Source organism: Dendropsophus ebraccatus, chromosome 5 (genome assembly GCF_027789765.1).
Source record: "Dendropsophus ebraccatus isolate aDenEbr1 chromosome 5, aDenEbr1.pat, whole genome shotgun sequence".
Classification (NCBI taxonomy): domain Eukaryota; kingdom Metazoa; phylum Chordata; class Amphibia; order Anura; family Hylidae; genus Dendropsophus; species Dendropsophus ebraccatus.
The window spans coordinates 91,492,129-91,513,351 of record NC_091458.1 but is presented as its reverse complement, the minus strand read 5'-3'; the positions used below and the strand labels follow the sequence as shown (position 1 = coordinate 91,513,351).

Genomic DNA, 21,223 nt, shown 5'->3' with positions numbered 1-21,223 from the left:
ATATTTAGTACACTACTGGTAATACATGCTGGTTACAAGGCATTCAAGTTTATAACAAAGATATCAGTCCTTTATCAAATAACTGCTTGTCAGACACAATTAGCATAACAAGAAAATAACAAAAATAAAAGGTGCAACAGCAAAAGTAGATGAATTTAATATTGGAAATGAAATTTACTGTATTCTACTAGTAACTTCATAATATGTTTTTTTTCTACACACTAGTTTACTAAAGCTATAGGACACCTCACTCTATAATGACACTATGGGGGACATGTATCAAAAGGGGAAAATGCCTTTTTTTGGCGCAGATGGGGCAGATTGGTGTAAAAAAATTTACAAAGGGTATTTTTGTGAATATTTTATTCGCATCTGCCCCATTTGCTACCTTCGCCAGTGGGGCGAAGAGGGGGGTGCGGCAGTACGCAGAGGGGGCGCGGCCTCTGCGCGCACCGCATTTATAATTTTTCCGGCGGAAAAATGACACTGAAACCTACACCAGCTCTGAGCTGGCGTAGGTTTCAAAATTTTCGCACGGAGAAATGCGCCTCTACATAAATCCCCTGAGCTCCCGAGCTGCGGGGACATTTGTAAGCTCGGCGTAAAAAACGCCAGACTTCATAAATGTTCCTCTATGACATTCTGCATTATACTGATTGCTAAAGGGTAAAATACTATTCATACTGGGACATACTATACACCACAGAGGGACATGTCCCTCATCAGAGCACACCCTGTACTGCTATTTGGAAGTACTCAATATTGACCATCAACATACTATAGAACAAACTTGGAATATAATGCAGACTGCAGTTTGTTACATTTTCTCTTGAGAACTACAAAGTATACCTGGACCTGGATGAATTTTTGGAAACGTAGGGGGAAAGCTATCAAAGTAAAAAGTTGTATTTTTTTGCATAATATGGCCAGATGCGAATAAATTTATTTACAAATGCCTGTTTTGCGAATAAAATATTTGCATCTGGCCATTTTACACCAGCTTCGCCAGTGGGGAGGGGGTGTGGAGGAGGCGGAACGGATGGTGCGGACTCTGGATCCACTTCATTAATAATTTTTTGTGCCTAAAAATTATAAGGTTTATAAGGTTTCCTCAGCACACACACTGGTGTGCATGGGATTTATGTAGAGGCAGTGCACCTCTACATAAATCTCCGTACTGTTGGAGCTGTTTTAAAGTTTGAAGATAAATACAAAAGTAATGGTTACATAAAAAATAGTTGTCTTATTTGTATGGGCCCTATTACACGGGATGATTATCGTGCTGAAAAATGTTATATTGTTTGAATCTAAACGATAATCGTCCTGTCTAATTGCAGGCAACGATTGAAAAATCTTTGAAGTCTTGAGAAGTCAGTGAAGCCAGAAATTTTAACATACAATATTTAATTTTTTTTTTAATGTGTTATTTTTTTTAATAACTTTAGTTAGCTATACAGGTTATATGTCAGGATAGGGACAGGGAGACACAAGGTCAGGTGAGCCCTGAAGCTGGTACCCGCCCCACTGGCCCTACCTACTTGCCCCAGATGCCCTAGGTGGCAAACGGACAACTGGACTGCAGTCCCTGTACTGCTAGGGTGCAACACCAAACAAAACAAGACAGACACACACAACAAGAGCGAGGTCAGAATTCCGGGTCAGCAACAGTCTAGCGGCAAGGTACAAAAACGAGTCCAAGGGATAGTCAAAATACAAGCCAAAAGGTTGGGAAAACAGGAATAGCTAAGTCAGGGAAAACGCAAGGTCAAGAAACACTAGGAGTACTAGGCTCTATCGCAGGCAAAGTACTGGGATAGGGGATGATACTTATAGAGACTGGGCTCCTAATTCCAGGATAACAGGACTATCTGATTGGCAGTGTTAATCTCCCTTTGATTACACAGCTGTGCCACTCAGCCAGAGACGCAGGGAAGCCCTGGCTGCAGCAGATAACTAGAATGAACTGACACGCCCCTCAGCAACCTGGCCTGCCGCTAGGGATGCCGTCGGCGCGCCCTTAGCAGCTGGCCCGGCTGGTCGCCAGGGATGCTGTCGGCACTGTCAGAGCAGAGAGCAGAGAGCGCAGCTCGGCCGCTGACATATTTTAGAAATGATTGAGTTTATTGGCAAAGCAAATAGCCTTGTTTTGTTTGGTAGCAGATATTAATGGTCATTTGAGATTTAGATATTATTTAAATGGGCTATTCCGAACGTTACATTCCCTTTACATTTATTCCCTACCAAAAGAATAAGGCCTCGTTCACATGTCCGCATTGTGGCCTGTAACTCCAGACCCACACGGACCCATACATGTCAACGGCCCTTTCACATGTCCATACACTTTACGGGGCCGTGCTGCAATAAAAATAGGCAGGACCTAGAATGGAGAAGCATTTGTGGCACTATTACTATCTATGTATGCACTGCGGACAACTACAGATGCACATCTATAGTGCGGTCTGCAATTGCAGGTTGCATTATGAATGTATGAATGAGGCCTAAGAGATATCTAGCTGATTGGTGGCAGTTTGACTGCTGGGACCACCACCACCACTCAGGAGAATAGGTTAGCAGCATGCATGCTGCCCTACAGTACCACTCCATTGGACTTCAAACATAGCTGGGTAAAATGTATGTAGTGACCAAACATACTCGCTTCCTCTCCGTTAACCTAGGGAACAAAGGACCTCCAATCTCAAGATCACTGGAGGCCCAAGGAGTCAGAACCCCATCAATCAGCCAGTTATCCTGTGTCTGATAGATAAGAAATACTTTTTTAATCTTGGAAGTATAGGGGTATAGGAAGTGGGATATAGGCAGCTAAAGTTGCGTTGTTAAGATTATATTATACGTCTACATACTAATTCTGTACAATTCTCCACTGTTGTCTCCATGATACACTATGATGTTAACAGGTTATATATTACTACCATGTATCACTTGCGTATGTGCTGTAAAAGCAGGGTAGAGAACTGGACATATCAGGTAAATCTTAAAGCGACTCTGTACCCACAATCTGCCCCCCCCCCCCAAACCACTTGTACCTTCAGATAGCTGCTTCTAATCCAAGATCTGTCCTGGGGTCCGTTCGGCAGGGGATACAGATATAGTGATAAAAACAACTTTTAATCCGGCTGCGCTGTATCTAACGGCCGGGGCTTACATTTGTATATGCATAAGGCTGGCACAACTTCTCTGTCCTTCCTCCCCACCCTCCTCATCATTAGGAATACTCCAGGCAGATTGCTTTCTATTCCCCACCTGTAGCAGCCCGATACATGGGCTGGATCGTTAATACACCTGTGCAAAGTTCAAATAGCAGTAAATGTTCCTGGAGCATTCCTAATAATGAGGAGGGTGGGGAGGAAGGACATAGAGATGGTGCCAGCCTAATGCATATACAAAGGTAAGCCCCGGCCGTTAAACACAACGCTGCCGGATTAAAAGTTGTTTTTATGACAATAACTGCATCCCCTGCCGAACAGACCCCAGAACAGATCTTGGATTGAAAGCAGCTATCCGAAGGTACAAGTGGTTTGGGGGGACAGATTGTGGGTACGGAATTGCTTTAAAGGGGTTATCCAGCGCTACAAAAACATGGCCACTTTTCCCTCTACTGTTGTCTCCAGTTCAGGTGCAGTTTGCAATTAAGCTCCACTTACTTAAATGGAACTGAGTTTCAAAACCCCACCCAAACTGGAGACAACAGTAGGGGGAAAAGTGGCCATGTTTTTTTAGCGGATAGCAACAAATTCTGAAGTATTGATGGTGATAAAGTGTGGAGACAACCTTGAGGATCGCTTGGAAAACTGGGATACAGCCATAGCCATAGGCTGTATCACAGTTTTCCATGCGGTCCTCAGGCGGTATCCACCCTCTCCGCGGAGCGGGCAGACAGCTGGAATCAGAAGCTGATAGTTCAGGTTCATACAAACCCGAACCTCGGCCGATTCGCTCATCCCTAGTCTGGATTAAAATGATGGTACCCCTAGAAAATTTTTTAAATTATTTGACCGCTTGGACATTTGGCAAGTCCTGTAATTAGCATCAGTCAGTCTGTCTATAACGAGGATGAAAAGTAATCACTGTGCTATTTTGTATCATGGTGTATGCCACACTGAACTTGGACCAAAGAAAACTAAAGAAAGAGTTGCCTCAGGATATCGATGTTGAAGCATGCAGTCTGGAAAAGGCAGCCTTCATACGTGAGACAGCTGGAGTCGGTTAAATACCTGTGGACAGGTGAGGAAGGAGAGAAGAGTTATGGTGCATTTACACGAAACGATAATTGGCCCGATTGTACGATTAACGATGTCGGAGTACCAATTTTTTTTTTCCTAATGATCAGCGTTTATAAAGTACGATATATCGTACGGAAAATTCGTTTTGCGATCCTTAAGCCTATCTCACACATTGGTTAAATCGGCGAACGACTGTTCACGATCTGCGAATTTTTTTAGAACGACGATTTGATAACATGTTGAAACATCAAAATGAACGATTTCTCGTTCGTCGTTTGATCGTTCGCTGCGCTTACACATATGATTATTGTTCGAATTTGATCGTTATCGCGCAAATTCGCACGATAATCGTTACGTGTAAACGCACCATAACAGTCATCATTTATTTGCATTGATTGCCTCATATATGCAAAAAAATATTAAAGGGAACCAATCACTATTAAGCTGAGTTCACACAGTTTATGACAGCGGCCATTCTTTGACACGGCCATATCACAGAACGGCCGCTGTCTGTGAACTTCATTTCTTTTTAATTGGAATGCAGGCGCATTTGAATGTGCCTGCATTCCAATTACCCAGATATGTGCCCAGCAAGTAAGGATAGCAACAAATTCTGAAGTACTGATGGTGATAAAGTGTATAACTGTGTTACTATATGCCATCTTCTGAAGTATGGATACAGTCAAGCGCAGATTGATGGGAAGCAATGGCTCCTGCATGTAAGGTCTGTGTCATTAACAGTTGATTTGTGTCATGTGAGCGCCTACCTGGTCACATGACCTTGATGTTTTTCTGCCTCCGAGATTTCATTATAGGAATTTCAGCAGGTCACATGATCCTCATTACATTGGATTTGATATCAGGCATTGATGACACAATATAGCACAATCAACTTATCAGGTTCAGAATTATTTGCAAATGTCAGGATGGATAATTGTGAGGGTGGCATTAGTGTTTGGCAAGATGCCAAGATCCATAACATATATAAGACGGCACTGTGAGCACAGTAGGTTTCCCTTTAATGCCATTTGAGCTTAAAGGAACTTGTCATGTAGGTGTCAGTCCTTGCTGACGGCAGCATAACATACATACGAGGACAAAATTGTTGGCACCCTTTTGTTAAAGAAGAAAAACCTACGCTAGTCACTGAACTGACAAAAATAATAATACATTTTAATTTACTGAAATTCAGCTAATTAAAACCAGACATTTCTTTTGTACAGAAAAATGAAAAAAAAAAACAAAACAAAAAAACAGGTCTGGGTTAGGGATGAGCAAACCGGCCGAGGTTAGGGTTCGTATGAACCTGAATTCTCGGCTTCTGATTCCCACTGTCTGTCCGCTCCGTGGAGAGGGTGGAGACAACCTTAACCCTTTAAGGACATGGCCCATTTTCGTTTTTACGTTTTCGTTTTTTCCTCCTTGTGTTTAAAAGGTCATAGCACTTGCATTTTTCCACCTAGAAACCCACATGACCCCTTATTTTTTGCGTCACTAATTGTACTTTGCAATTACAGGCTGAATTTTTGCATAAAGTACACTGCGAAACCAGAAAAAAATTCGAAGTGTGGTGAAATTGAAAAAAAAAAAACGCATTTCTTTTATTTGGGGGAAATGTGTTTTTACGCCATTCACCCTGGGGTAAAGCTGACTTGTTATGCATGTTCCTCAAGTCGTTACGATTAAAACGATATATAACATGTATAACTTATATTGTATCTGATGGCCTGTAAAAAATTCAAACCGTTGTTAACCAATATACGTTCCTTAAAATCGCTCCATTCCCCGGCTTATAGCGCTTTTATCCTTTGGTCTATGGGGCTGTGCGAGGTGTCATTTTTTGCGCCATGATTTGATCTTTCTATCGGTACCTTGATTGCCCATATACGTCTTTTTGATCGCTTTTTATTACATTTTTTCTGGATTTGATGCGACCAAAAATGCGCAATTTTGCACTTTGGGATTTTTTTGCGCTGACGCCGTTTACCGTACAAGATCAGGAATGTGATTAATTAATAGTTCGGGCGATTACACACGCGGCGATAGCAAACATGTTTATTTATTTATTTATTTGTTTACTTTTATTTAAAACCTGGGAAAAGGGGGGTGATTCAGACTTTTATTAGGGGAGGGGGCTTTTTACTATAAACAACACTTTTTTTTTTTTTTTACACATATACTAGAAGCCCCCATGGGGGACTTCTAGTATATATACTGTGATCTCTCATAGAGATCTCTGCAGCATAGATATGCTGCAGAGATCCATGAGATCGGCACTCGTTTGCTTTCGGCTGCTGCAGCCGAAAACGAACGAGTGCCGAGCCGAGGACGGCGCCATCTTGGACGCGTCCCCGGCCGGCATCAGTAACGGAGATCGCTCCTCCGGGACAAGGTCCCGGAGGAGCGATCTCCCCCACTAGACACCAGGGAAACGTTGCCTCCGGTAATCGGAGGCAGCTGTCAACTTTGACAGCTGCCTCCGATTAGCTAATTAGCGGGCACGGCGATCAGACCGTGCCCGCTAATAGCGGCGGTCCCGGGCTACACGCGGCACCCGGGACCGCGGCACTTCAAAGCGGGGCCGCCGCGCGGCCCCGCTTTGAAGTGCAAGTGAGGACATAGGACGTACCGGTACGTCCTATGTCCTTAAGAGGTTAAAGCGTAACTGTCATTTCAGGGTCATTTTTCTGAAAACATTAAATATCAACAGTACAAGCGATTTTAAGAAACTCTGTAATAGGTTTTATGTACTAAAAGTGTTTCCTTCTGGACTGAAAAAGCAATCTCCCAGCCTCCCCCCTCACATCAAATGAAGCAGGATTTCTGTCTCCATTATGTGGCTATGGAGAGGGGAGGGGCTGTTAGGAGTGACTGAGCACGGAGCAGTCCAGCACAGCACAACACCCTGCAATCTTCTCTCAGTAAGTTCATAGATAAGCACTGACCTTTCTGACACCTGAATTTAGCGTTTTAGGTGCCCAGAGAGTCTACAAACAGCTGACCTTCATGTCACCTCTTCCTGCTCCCTCATCTCCCTCAGCCCCTCCCCCCTTCATAGGCTTACAATGGAGAGAGCAGAACCCGTCTTCACTGGCTTCTCTGTAATGAAGACGTGTTTGCCTGATAATGCACAGATAAGAAGTCAGGGGGAGGCTGGGAGATTGCTTCTTGAGTACAGAAGGAGGCTTTTTTGGCTGATAAAACCTATTACAGAGTTTCTTAAAATCGCTTATACTACTGATTTCTGCAATAAAAAAAAACATGACAGTTACACTTTAAAGACCAATTGGAAAACTGGGATACAGCCATAGCCATAGGCTGTATTACAGTTTTCCATGTGGTCCTAAGGCTGTATCCACCCTCTCCACGGAAAAGGCAGACAGCGGGAATCAGAAGCCGATAGTTCAGCTTCATATGAACCCGAACCTCGGCCGGTTCGCTAATCCCTAGTCTGGATTAAAATGATGGTACCCCTAGAAAAAATTTTAAATTATTTGACCGCATGGACATTTTAAACTATGGCAAGTCTTGTAATTAGCATCAGTCAGTCTGTCTATAACGAGGATAAAAAGTAATCACTGTGCTATTTTGTATCATGGTGTATGCCACACTGAACTTGGACCAAAGAAAACTAAAGAAAGAGTTGCCTCAGGATATTGCTGTTGAAGCATGCAGTCTGGAAAAGGCAGCCTTCATACGTGAGACAGCTGGAGTCGGTTAAATACCTGTGGACAGGTGAGGAAGGAGAGAAGAGTTACAGTCATCATTTATTTGCAGTGATTGCCTCCATATATGCAAAAAAATATTAAAGGGAACCAATCACTATTAAGCTGAGTTCACACAGTTTATGACAGCGGCCATTCTTTGACACGGCCATATCACAGAACGGCCGCTGTCTGTGAACTTCATTTCTTTTTAATTGGAATGCAGGCGCATTTGAATGTGCCTGCATTCCAATTACCCATAGCAGACAATGTAAAGTCTGGCTGGAGCCGCACTTTACATTTTTCAGTTTTGAGCGGCCGCTATTTGATGAATAACGGGCGCACAAAACTGACATGTTAGTTTTTTGTGCGGCCGCATGGAGTCCCGGACGGAGTGTATACAGTGTGTATACACTCCATCCGGGATTTCATAGACTTCAAAGCGATTGGCAAATCCATTAAATAACGGCTGTGGTTGCAAAACTGTAAGTACGAACGTTATTTAATTAATTTATATGTTGTGTGAACTTATATTGCATATACTGTAATGCTGTTAGCAGCTCCTAATAGAGCTGCTAAAGGGTTGTTTTAACATGCATAAATATTGTGTTTTTTCATTTTTTAACAAAAAGGAACCATCAATTTTGTCCACATGTGTAGGGACAGACATACTGTTCTCAGCAGTTTGTACTTTACACTGTAGTATACTGTAGGTTGGGAGAACTAGTGAGGCAATATGATTTCTTTCCCACTTGTGGGACCTAACTGCTGCCTAACAATTTGTTTTATATTTCTGGTATTTCGATGCAAATTTATACTTTCCAGGTGTTGCATGGTCATTTGCTCAGTGAGTGGTGACTTATTTCCTGGACCCAGGATTGGGTTAAGTGGTCTATGTTTTAGTATTTTTTTTTTTTTTTTTAAGTGTAACCCTATAGTGTCCTTTTTGTATTGTGTTGGGATCATGGGTCATTTTGATGGGTTCTATAAAAATTAAATTTTTCTTGCACACAGTTGTGTTTGGAGGTATGTTCTTTTTAGACACAGCTTTTTCTTTGGTTAATATACATAGGTTAGGAGAACCAACCCCCAAAAGGAGGCAGCGCATGGTCAATGCTGTGAAGAACAGTTACCTCTACTCCTGCCTGTCCCCTCATGATTGCTAGACCACTTACAGACTTCAGCAAGGTCAGCATAACCTGTATGACGATTCTACTAAAAAAATCATTAAGAAAATAACAATATATAAAATTATAAGACTTTTTTTAAGGAGTTGCAGGACAATAGGATCTTCACTGGGGGTAGCATACAGTCACATAGTCTACAAGCCACTTTAAGGCTAAAAGTTCAATGTGTGAGCAGCCCTTCACACATTAGTGTCCCAGGAGTCGGGCACAATGACAGGCAGCCACGAAAATTACGACTGATCGCGACCCCTGCAGTCACTTTCCTGATTACCTTCACTGACAAGCCGAGGAAAAATACTTACCTCGGTCCTGTTAGCTTGGTGATCTTTTCATAGAGTGTACCTCAGGCAGACTTTAAGGGAAGATAACCTGTAATAATACTGATCAAAACAGGACCCCCAAACTATACAGTAGAGATATACAGGGCCTCCACCAACTATACATTGCAGGTATACAGGACTCCCTGAACTATACACTACAGGTATACAGGACTCCCTGAACTATACACTGCAGGTATACAGGACTCCCTGAACTATACACTACAGGTATACACGACCCCACAAACTATACAGTACAGGTATACAGGCCCCCCCAACTATACACTACGGGTATACAGGACCCCCCTCAACTATACACTACAGGTATACAGCCTCCGCCACCCCCAACTATACACTACAGGTATGCAGGACCCCTAAAAACGATATACTTTAGGTATATAGAACCCCTCCAACTATACACTACAGGTATACATGCATTCCACTGATTAACACAGATGAAACAATATCTTTAAGACGATTGCAGTTTCCTGTTAAGCATCATTTGCAATGACAATAAACAAGGCCCTAGGCCAATCACTGCAGGTAGCGGCATAAATCTGGATTCTGCATGTTTTCCGCATGGACAATTGTAGGCTGCTGCTCCAGAGTTCCATCAGGTAAAAATCTTTATGTCTATACACCTGCCAATAACACTGCAAATGTTGTATATTACCAGGCTGGATGTAACACTATCAATGTTTTATATAATTGGGCTCTGTATATAACACTGCCAATGTTGTATATAACCTGGCTGTATATAACACTGCCAATGTTGTATAAAACAAGGCTCTGTGTTTAACACTGCCAAAGTTCTATATAACCAGGCTGTATATAACACTGCCAATGTTGTATATAACTGGGCTCTGTATATAACACTGCCAATGCTGTATATAACCAGGCTGTATAAAACACTGCCAGTGTTGTATATAACCAGGCTCTGTATAAGACTGCCAATGTTGTATAAAACCAGGCTGTATATAACACTGCTAATGTTGTATATAACCAGGCTGTATATAACACTGCCAATGTTGCATATAACCAGGCTCTGTATATAACACTTCCAATGTTGAATATAACCAGGCTCTGTATATAACACTGCCAATGTTGTATATAACTAAGTTCTGTATAACACTGCCAATGTTGTATATAACCAGGCTGTATATAACAATGCCAATGATGTTTTTAACTGGGCTCTGTATATAGCACTACCAATGCTGTATATAACCAGGCTGTATAAAACACTGCCAATGTTGTATATAACCAGGCTCTGTATAACACAGCCAATGTTGTATATAACCAGGCTGTATATAACACTGCCAATAATGTATATAACCAGGCTGTATATAACACTGCCAATGTTGCATATAACCAGGCTCTGTATATAACACTTGCAATGTCGAATATAACCAGGCTCTGTATATAACACTGCCAATGTTGTATATAATTAAGTTCTGTATAACACAGATATATACAGGACCCCCCTCAACTATACACTACAGGTATACAGCCTCCCCCACCCCCAACTATACACTACAGGTATGCAGGACCCCTAAAAACGATATACTTTAGGTATATAGAACCCCTCAAACTATATACTACAGGTATACATGAATTCCACTGATTAACACAGATGAAACAATATCTTTAAGCTCTGTATATAACACTGCCAATGTTGTATATAACTAAGTTCTGTATAACACAGATATATACAGGACCCCCCTCAACTACATGAATTCCACTGATTAACACAGATGAAACAATATCTTTAAGCTCTGTATATAACACTGCCAATGTTGTATATAACCAGGCTGTATAAAACACTGCCCATGTTATATATAGCCAGGCTCTGTATAACACTGCCAATTTTATATATAACCAGGCTCTGTATACAGTCTGATCACATGAGATCCCAGTTTGCCTATTAGGTATTTAGGATGTTAAATATTTTTAGTTTATTTCTAATGTGCATAAGCTACATAAACAGTGCAAAACTGCCGGGGTATATAGTGTATATATGGCTCCTGGCGATTTCCCCTTGCACAAAAAAACAAGGGCATACTGTAGATTGGCCTCCTCGGCACCCTTGGAACAAATCTAATTAACACACTGACTCTTTATACTTGGGCAGCGTCGGGTACATTTTCTTGAAAATCAGCCCTGGCATTTCAGAGCACACAGGCCCACTCGCTGTGCCGTGAAAAGTTATGAAACGATGTTGTGAGTGCAGCACGGCTACATGTTGTATCATCATGACCATGACTGGAATTACAGATAATAACACAGTAAATGGGTCAGAAGCTTCTGTCTCTGTACTGTGTAGCTGAGCTGCAGTTACAGGTCGTCAACACTACACAGTGTACAGAGACAGACTGCTTCCGGCCCCGATCACCGCGCTGAGTTTAACAACACCACCACCTACTGACTAATACCACCACCTACTGACTAATACCACCACCTACTGACTTATACCACCACATACTAACTAATACCACCACATACTGACTAATGTCACCACATACTGACTAATACCACCACATACTGACTAATACCACCACATACTGACTAATGTCACCGCATACTGACTAATACCACCGCATACTGACTAATGTCACTGCATACTGACTAATGTCACCGCATACTGACTAATGCTACCAAATAACATCCACTCTTCACAGATCACTATCACCTCATACAGTCATATAGAGGTGGACGCAGCTCCACACAGGTTCTGTATCCCATATACATTACAGTGCAGTTATATCAGGTGACTCACAGGGGACGTCTTCTCTGATTGGAGTTCTTCCCTTTTCATTTTCTTCTTCTTCTGCCCTTATCCGTTATGAGAACTTCTCCGAGCTACGAATCCACAGAATCTGCCAGACAGACATATTAGGCTCCTCACTCTGGCACCATCCTCATCTCTCTACATACTGCACATCTGTATTGGCTCCTTTACACCCTCGTTTAATGGGTATGCTGACTCTATGTTATCCCCCTTATAGTATATATCGCCCTTTATGTAGCCTCCTTATAGGTGGTCCCCCTCTGTGTATCCCCTATAGTATATACGCAGGGGCGGATTAACTTTACCATTAGGCTGTTCACCAAGCCTGGGCCCCCCCACCCCACTGTAACTATTGAAGCACTAGCCTGGCGTTCATAGTACAGGATAGATAATGTCATGATGTCCTGATTTGTGCAAAATTGCCATAAAAAACAGTGATTTTTTGCAAATCATGGCAGAAGTGTAGCCAGGAGACAGTACACCATTGAAAGTATAAGTCTTTTTGGGTGGTCATGGGCCCCCCAGGAGCTCAGGGCCCCGGGCTGCCGCCCAAAACGCCCCTATTATAATCCACTACTGTATATACGCCCTCTATGTAGCCACCTTATAGATGGCCCCTTGTTCATTCTTCCATATAGATGGCCCCATGTGTATCTACTTGAAAGCCCCCCTCTGTGTAGTCCCCCTATAGTAGATGGCCCTCCTCTCTGTAGCCCCTCTTTATAGATGGCCCCCTTATTTTGTCCCCCCTAAAGATAGCCCCCTTGTGTTGTCCCCCTTATAGAAGGCTCCCCTATGCTATTCCCCCTTATAAATGCCCCCCTATGTTGTCTCCTTATAGATGTCCTACTCTCCCCCTATGTTGTCCCCTTATAGATGGCCCCCTCTCTCCCTATATTGTTCCCTTATAGATGTCCCCCTCTGTCTCTATGTTGTCCCCCTCTCCCCTATGTTGTTCCCTTATAGGCCCCCTCTCCCCCTATGTTGCCCCCCTTTAGATGGCCCCATCTCCCCCTATGTTGCCTTTCTCTTATAGATAGCCCCATCTCCCCCTATGTTGCCCCCCTATAGATATCCCCTCTCCCCCTATGTTGTCCCCCCCTTATAGATGGCCCCTTATCCCCCTATGTTGTCCCCCTATGTAGACCCCCTTATAGATGGACCCCTCTCCCCCTATGTTGCCCCTACTACCCTTTGTTGTCCCCCATAAAGATGGCCCCCTCTCCCCCTGTGTTGCCCCCCCAGATGGCCCCTTCTCAACCCCCTCCCTTATCGATGACCCCTTCTCCTCTCCTCCCCCATATAGATGCCTCCTTCTCCCCCCCTTATAGATTGCCCATTCTCCTCTCCCTGCTCCTTATAGATGACCCCCTCTCCCCCTGTTGTCCCCCCCTTATAGATGGCCCCCTCTCCCCCTATGTTGTCCCCCCTTATAGATGGCCCCTTCTCTCCCCCATCCCTCATAGATGGCCCCTTCTCCTCTCCCCCCCTTATAGACGGCCCCTTCTCCCCCCTAACGTGCGCTCCCTGTACCGGAAATCCCGACCATAGCTGCACAGAGAGCTCTATGATGCGCATGCTGCCAGGGATAGGACGGGACACCCCAGGCAGCCGCGCATTATCCGGGGGTGACTGGAGTGTTGTGGGCCAGCCGTTCCCGTCTTCCTCCTGGCCCAGTGACTCCTTTTCCCTACGGTAGGGGAAAGGATTTGCTGGGTCAGGAGGAGCATGGGACCAGCCCCCGGAGGCCACCGGCCCTTCTGACATTTGCCAGAAGTGCCCTATGGCCAATCTGGTCCTGCCACTTCCTGATGTCATAGATCTGATCATCTAATCAATGGTTGCGGTGGGGTCCTGCGGACTGGAAGGGACTGTGATTGTATTATGAACCCAGACCCCAAGCAGATGCACAGTGGAGACCAGAGTGGGATAATACAGTCAGTAGAGTAAATTGTTCCTCTCCCCTACTCTGACATAAGTTACACAGCCAGAGGTTAGCTGAAAGTTAATAGTGAATTATAAAACACTCTGACTGGGTAAGCAACAAGCAGTATTTTGTGGTTTGACTAAGGTCAGAGGAATTGTCTTGTGGTTTGCCTCAGGCTGTGTTAACAATCTTGTGGTCTGACCATTAGTAGTTAAGGAACTACAACAGCATCCTCCAATAGGTAGTAATTGGTGAAATGTTAACCCCTTCTATTGTCTTACTTCATACAAAGTTCCATATGAACATCATATAAAGTTCAATTTCAATCGTTTATGCTGTACTTTGGATTTTGTGGAGCAGAATTATTTATGATGTGTATATACTGTACCATGCAAAACATACAATATGTTCACACATTATAAATAACAGTTAATACAGTATTTATCAGGGCTGACAGCTTACACAGCAGGCACATATGTGTTGCCTGTGGTTTGAAGACCAGTTGTTAGGAAGCACTGTGTATCCATTTGACACTTAGTTAACCTTAGTGACCTTCACTTATATGGTCAAACAAAACCTAAAGCTGAGACGCCACACGCTGCAGCAGCCAAAACCATGCCCTCATGCTGTGTGTGTGTGTGTCAGGTTTCAAATAAAGTGTTGATTGGCATGCTTTTGCTGGTAATTGAAAAGGCATGATATATATGAAGGAAAGACTGATATGTCTTCCTTCTGGATTTACTAGCTTTGGCTCAAAAAACAACTACGTATGACACAACTAACATATACACTGCGCAAAAAAATAAAGGCAACACTGAAATAACACATCCTAGATCTGAATGCATGAAATATTCTCATGGAATACTTTGTTCTGTACAAAGTTGAATGCGCTGACAACGAAATCACACAAAATTCATCAATGTAAATCACATTTATTAACCAATGAAGGCCTGGACTTGGTGTCACACACAAAATTAAAGTGGAAAAATACTGTACAGGCTGATCCAACTTTGATGAAAAACAAGTCAAAATGAGGCTGAGTATTGTGTAGAGCCTCCACATGCCTGTATGACCTCCCTATAACGCCTGGGCATGCTCCTGATGAGGTGGCGGATAGTCTCCTGAGGGATCTCCTCTCAGACCTAGACTAAAGCATCCGCCAACTCCTGGACAGTCTGTGGTGAAACGTAAAGTTGATGGATGGAGCGAGACATGATGTCCCAGATGGGGAACAGGCAGGCCACTCCATGGCTTCAATGACTTCATCTTGCAGGAACTTCTGACCTACTTCAGGCATATGAGGTCTAGCATTGGGTTAGGGTTCGGCTTAGGGTTTGGCACTCCTAAGCCGCCCTTTCCCTTAGGTCTTGTCATTACATGTTTGGCTAATCTAGAAGTTTTGTGTGCCCAAATAAACTTAACAAAAAGGGATGAGATAGACCGGAAGAAAGCTGAGGGAATTGAGATTGGAAGGGCCTGAAACAAATACAGGACCCGAGGCAGTATGTTCATTTTAATTATTGAACATCTCCCAAACCAGGAGAATGTCCCCTTGTGCCATCTATCAAGGTCCATAGATATCAAGTCCAAAAGAGGGGGGAAGTTAGCCTTATAGAGCTGTGAGATTTTAGGTGTTAGATAAACTCCAAGATATTTCAGGGAGACCGCATTCCACTTAAACTGAAAAGAAGATGATAGAACTTGTACCGTATGCAAGGGGAGAGAAATGTTGAGAGCCTCCGACTTCTGCAGATTTATTTTGTAGTTGGATAGCTCTCTATAGCGCTGCAATTCCTTTAAGAGATAAGGAAGGGACACCAGTGGGTTAGAAAGAAAAAACAATAGATCATCCGCAAAAGCTGCCACCTTGTGCTCGTGACACTTTGAAATAAAACCCCTAATATCCTGATTTCTTCTAACATAACATAAAAACGGCTCCAAAGTGAGAATGAAAATCAAAGGTGACAAAGGGCAGCCTTGACGGGTGCCATTAAAAATATCAAAACAAGGCGAGAGAAGGCCGCTGACCGAGACAGCCGCTGAAGGGACAGTGTATAATGCACCCACCCAGGAAAGCATATTAGGGCCTATACTCAGGTGATGCAGGGTCCGCATGAGGAAAGGCCAACCGACTCGGTCAAAGGCCTTCTCCGCATCAGTAGAAAGAAACATCAAAGGTGAAGAGTGAGAAGAAGCCTGGTGAATAATGTTAATTGCTCATGTAATATTGTCTCTGGCTTCCCGTAGAGGCATGAAACCCACCTGGTCCAGGTGAACTATATTTTGCAGATGTGTAATAAGCCGGGAGGCTAAGATTTTTGCAAAAAGCTTTAAATCTGCATTCAAAATAGATATGGGGCGATAGTTCTGACAGTGTGATTTATCCTTCCCCTCTTTGGGGATAACAGAGATATATGCCCTTAATGCATCTTTTGGCAGTTTTCCATCAATGGCCAGAGAGTTAAATGCCTCCACGAAATGCTCCTTGACAATGTGCCCAAGTTTCCTATAATATAATAGTGGAAAGCCATCCGGCCCTGGCGCCTTGTTTGTTTCAGAAGCTCCCACTGCCCAGTCAAACTCTTGAGAGGAGATTGGCGCCTCCAAAATATCTCTAACCTCGGGGGAGAGGCTCGGCATCCCAGACCCTGCAATGTAATCATCTATCGCGGAGATCGAGGAAGCAGGAAGAGAATGGTCTTCGGATGAGGATAGACCATAAAGGGATTCATAAAAAGATCTGAATTCCCCTGCTATCTGCTTTGATTGCGAAAACTTTTCCCCTTTTTTAGAGAAGATATGAGGGATAAAAGCACGGGCTCTCTGAGCTCGAAGGGCCCGTGCTAACATCTTGCTCGGCTTATTTCCGAACTCGTAGAAACCCCGATGGCACCTGGCAAATGCCGCTCTAGCTTTTACAAACATCAAGTCTCGTAGTTGTGTACGTAGAACACAAAGTTGCTCAGCCACCCCCTGTGCCCCTGTGACCTTATGTCGCTTATCCAACTCTTCAATTTTACAAATAAGGGAAGAGATCTGAGCAGATCTCTCTTTTTTCAACCTTGTGCCTATTCTGATCAGGGAACCCCGTATATAGCATTTGTGCGACTCCCAGACAATGGATGGTGGTACCTCAGATGTTTGATTTAGAGCAAAAAATTCTCGCAAATCCCTCTGGATCTCCTCCATCACCTTTTTATCCTTCAGGAGCGAGTCGTTGTGGCACCACCTCCATGTCCGGTTATCCTGCCCAGACAAAGAAAAAGTTAAAGTAATCAGTGCATGGTCGGAAAACATTATTGGATCAATATCAGTGCAAGTGACCTTTTCCATGTAAGAGTGTGAAACAAAGAAATAATCTATACGTGAATAAGAACCGTGCACGTGCGAGTAAAACGTATAATCTTTAACCGATGGATTCATAAGCCTCCAAACATCCATTAACTGAAAAGTGTTTAGGTTTGTTTTAACTCTACTTACTGTTCTATGTGAAAGTGCCGAGTTACCCGAAGAGATGTCTAAGGAGGGGTCTAGCACCATATTCATGTCCCCTCCAAGCACTACCATACCCTCTATGAATTCTTCCACTGTCAATAGACAGGATTCGAGCGCTTGCTGTTGACCAGTATTTGGCATGTAAACTGTCCCCAGAGTGCATAAAGTACCCGCCATTTTCCCTTTCACAAAAAGGAAGCGACCGTTCGGGTCCGCCATATGTCCGATATATTACCATGGGGCTAATCGTGTAATAATTATAGCCACCCCTTTTGTCTTGGTTTCCTGTGAACAACTATGGTAGACCTCTGGATATTGATAGTTACATAACTTTGGAACCTGGTCGGCTCTAAAATGCGTCTCCTGTATAAAAGCGACTGTTGCTTGTTTACTCCAAAGAAGATTCAGCAACGCAGAGCGCTTTTCAGGGATGTTTAGTCCCTGGGCGTTTAAAGAGACACATTTTATCTCGGCCATTTACACAACTCTAATACAGATGATGAAAAGGTAAGGGAATAGAGGTCAAGGGAGGGAGGGAGAAGAAGAAAAAAAAAAAAAACACACTAACACTCGTACACCCCCTTCACACCTGGGGATTACCCCTATACGGGAGTGGTCGGAGAGAGCCCAAGCCCGCCCGCCTATCTACCCCGTATACAACACCACCCTGTGGGGGCGTGATCCAAAACCTCGGAGAGGTCAAAGGTCTCCCTCCTAAGCCCCAACACCCGCAGACCTTTTTTTTTTTTACAGCGTTTAGTAACGCCATCCAGACACAAAGGCAAAAGGAGGGGGGAGGGGTGGGGTGGGCAGGGCGGCTCAGACACCTATAACCAGAGAGAGGAAACAAAAAGAAAATAACATCCTAATAGATAAAACAAGATTACAGTTCCCTCCCAGTACACATCTTATCAAACATTACATTTCCCTACCCAGGTCCCCCCAACCCCCCCCTCCTCCCCAAAAGAAGAAGAAAGAGAAAAAACAAAAACAAAATCAAAAACAAAAGAACCCCAAGGAGCATCAGTAACGTCTGGGTCAGGGCCCGACGAAACCTTCAGGACATGTCGCCCACCACCAACAATTCTATGTTTGGGAAAGCAACAAACACTACATTATTCCCGGGCCAGACTTCAAGCTATAAGATGAATTTTTCAATCCCAAACATGCCAGGGGGCTACTGCCCCAAAAGTTATTTTCTTGTTCCCATCGGTAATACTGGTACGGTCCAATCCGGGATATCCACAACCGGGGCCCCCAGAAAACTGAAGGCGCCCGGGAGATCTGCTGGGGTATTAACCCTATGGAAACCCCCTGCTTGTCTTAATGTCAGGTTAAAGGGGTATCCCCAACGATAGGTGGCTCCTTTCTCCTTGGCCACTTGTAGTAGGGGTCTTAGCATTCTCCTCATAGTGAGGGTCCGGCGTGATAGATCTGCCAACAGTGTAACTTCCGCACCCTGTACTTCTATAGGGCCTCTCTCCCATGCCCGTTGCATAATAGTCTCTTTTTGTTGGAAGAAATGGACTCTACACAACACATCCCTGGGGCGATTCTTATCAGTCAATCTGGGGCCCGCAATCCTGTGCACCCTATCTAACTCAATATTTGACTCATCCGAGTCTCTGAGATAGCTTTTGAGGATAGTTCTCACAGTCTCCATTAGTTTCTCTGGGCCAATATCCTCGGGAATACCCCATATCTTAATATTGTTTCTACGGCCTCTATTTTCCAGGTCATCCACCTGCAAGACCAGTTGCCGCAGAGAACTATCATGTTGGGAGATCTGATCTGGAAGTTTCGCTACAGTGGCTTCCATAGCCTTTTGTCTAGACTCTAGTGCATTTATTGCTGCCACTGCTCCAGCACATGAAACTTTGATATCTGCCAGCTCCTTGTTAAATCTTACTTCCATCAGCTCTAGCTGAGCAGTTAAATCAGTATGTGTAGGGAGCGCTTGTATCAAAGTTCTAACTTCTGCCAGCAACTCAGCTGGACTGCATGTTTCCGTCTTACCCAGCCCCTCCATACTGCCACTAACCGGGGATCCAGGGGATGTTGCTGGAGTCGACTTCGGCGTTGTAGTGCCGGCTTCCACGAAAGAGGCTCCCAAGGACAGACTATCCCGCTGTTTGCCGATCTCACTCCTGGAGCTCTGCGGAGGAGAAGACTCAGCGTGGTTTGGAGTCTTGACGAAGCGGGCCAGCGTCCCACGTGTTGCTTGAGTGGACTGCTGCTGTCCCGTCTTCTTTCCTCTCCCTGCCATCCTCAAGCCTAGGTGCACAGGCAGGTTCGTGCGAGCGCCGAACCGGCAGTCATAGCTATTCAGACGGCGTCACCGCAAGAGTAAGCTCAGGCTCGTACGGGTGGTTCACGGAGCTCAGGCAGAGCACAACCTCACCCCGCCATGTCCTAACCACGCCCCCCTATTTATTTTTTATATTTTTATTTTTATAATGGGAAAGGGGGTATTTTAAACTTTTACGGTTGGGGGGGTTATAAGGATTGTTTAATACTTTTAAAAACTTTTTTTTACTGTAAAACAGGCAATCATTAGATTGCATGTACTGATCTATCAGTGCTATCGGTGATCTATGCATAGATGGCCTAACTGACAGGTAAGAGGCTTACCCCTGCCCGGCGGTACATGCGATGGGGACCCCCGCAGCATGGCAGTAAGGGGCCCGATCACTCAGTGACAGAAGCTTGTTCTGTCAATGAGTAGCTTAACCCTTAGAGGACCGGGCTAATTTAAATTTTTGCGTTTTCACTTTTTCCTCCTTGTGCTTAAAAGGCCATAGCACTTTCATTTTTTCACCCACATGAGCCCTTATTTTTTTCACCACTAATTGTACTTTGCAATGACAGGCTGAATTTTTGCATAAAGTACATTGCAAAACCAGAAAAAAATTAAATGTGTGGTAAAAACCAAACAAACAAAAAACGCATTTTTTAAATTAGTTTTTTTCTTTTGTTTTTATGCCGTTAACCCTGGGGTAAAACTGTCTTGTTACATATGTTCCTCAAGTTGGTACGATTACAACGATATGTAACTTTGGCTTTTAAAAAATTCAAACCATTTAAAAAAATATATGTTCCTTAAAAGCTCTCTATTCCCATGCTTATAGCGCTTTTATCCTTTGGTCTATGGGGCTGTCTAAGGTGTCATTTTTTGCACCATGATCTTTACTTTCTATCGGTAATTTGATTGCGCATATGCGACTTTTTGATCACTTTTTATTACAATTATTTTCTGGATATGATGCCACCAAAAATGCTAAATTTTGCACTTTGCAATTGTTTTGCGCTTACGCTTTTTACCGTGCAAGATCAGGAATGAAATAAATTAATAGTTTGGGCGATTACACACGCAGCGATACCAAACATGTTTATTTATTTATTTTTATTTACAAAATGGGAAAAGGGGGGTGATTCAAACTTTTATTAGGGGAGGGGTTTTTAATAAAACATTTTTTTTTTTACAAATATACTAGAAGCCCCCCTGGGGGCCTTCTAGTATAGCGCACTGATCTCTCATAGAGATCTTTGCAGTATAGTAATAGATCC

At 43.6% G+C, this 21,223-nt stretch overlaps 1 protein-coding gene across 1 annotated transcript in view; it reads left to right on the top strand.

The window, feature by feature from the left end:
- ITGBL1 (integrin subunit beta like 1) overlaps positions 1 to 21,223 on the top strand; it is a 175,608-nt gene that overhangs the window by 1,158 nt on the left and 153,227 nt on the right. The window lies entirely within an intron of this gene.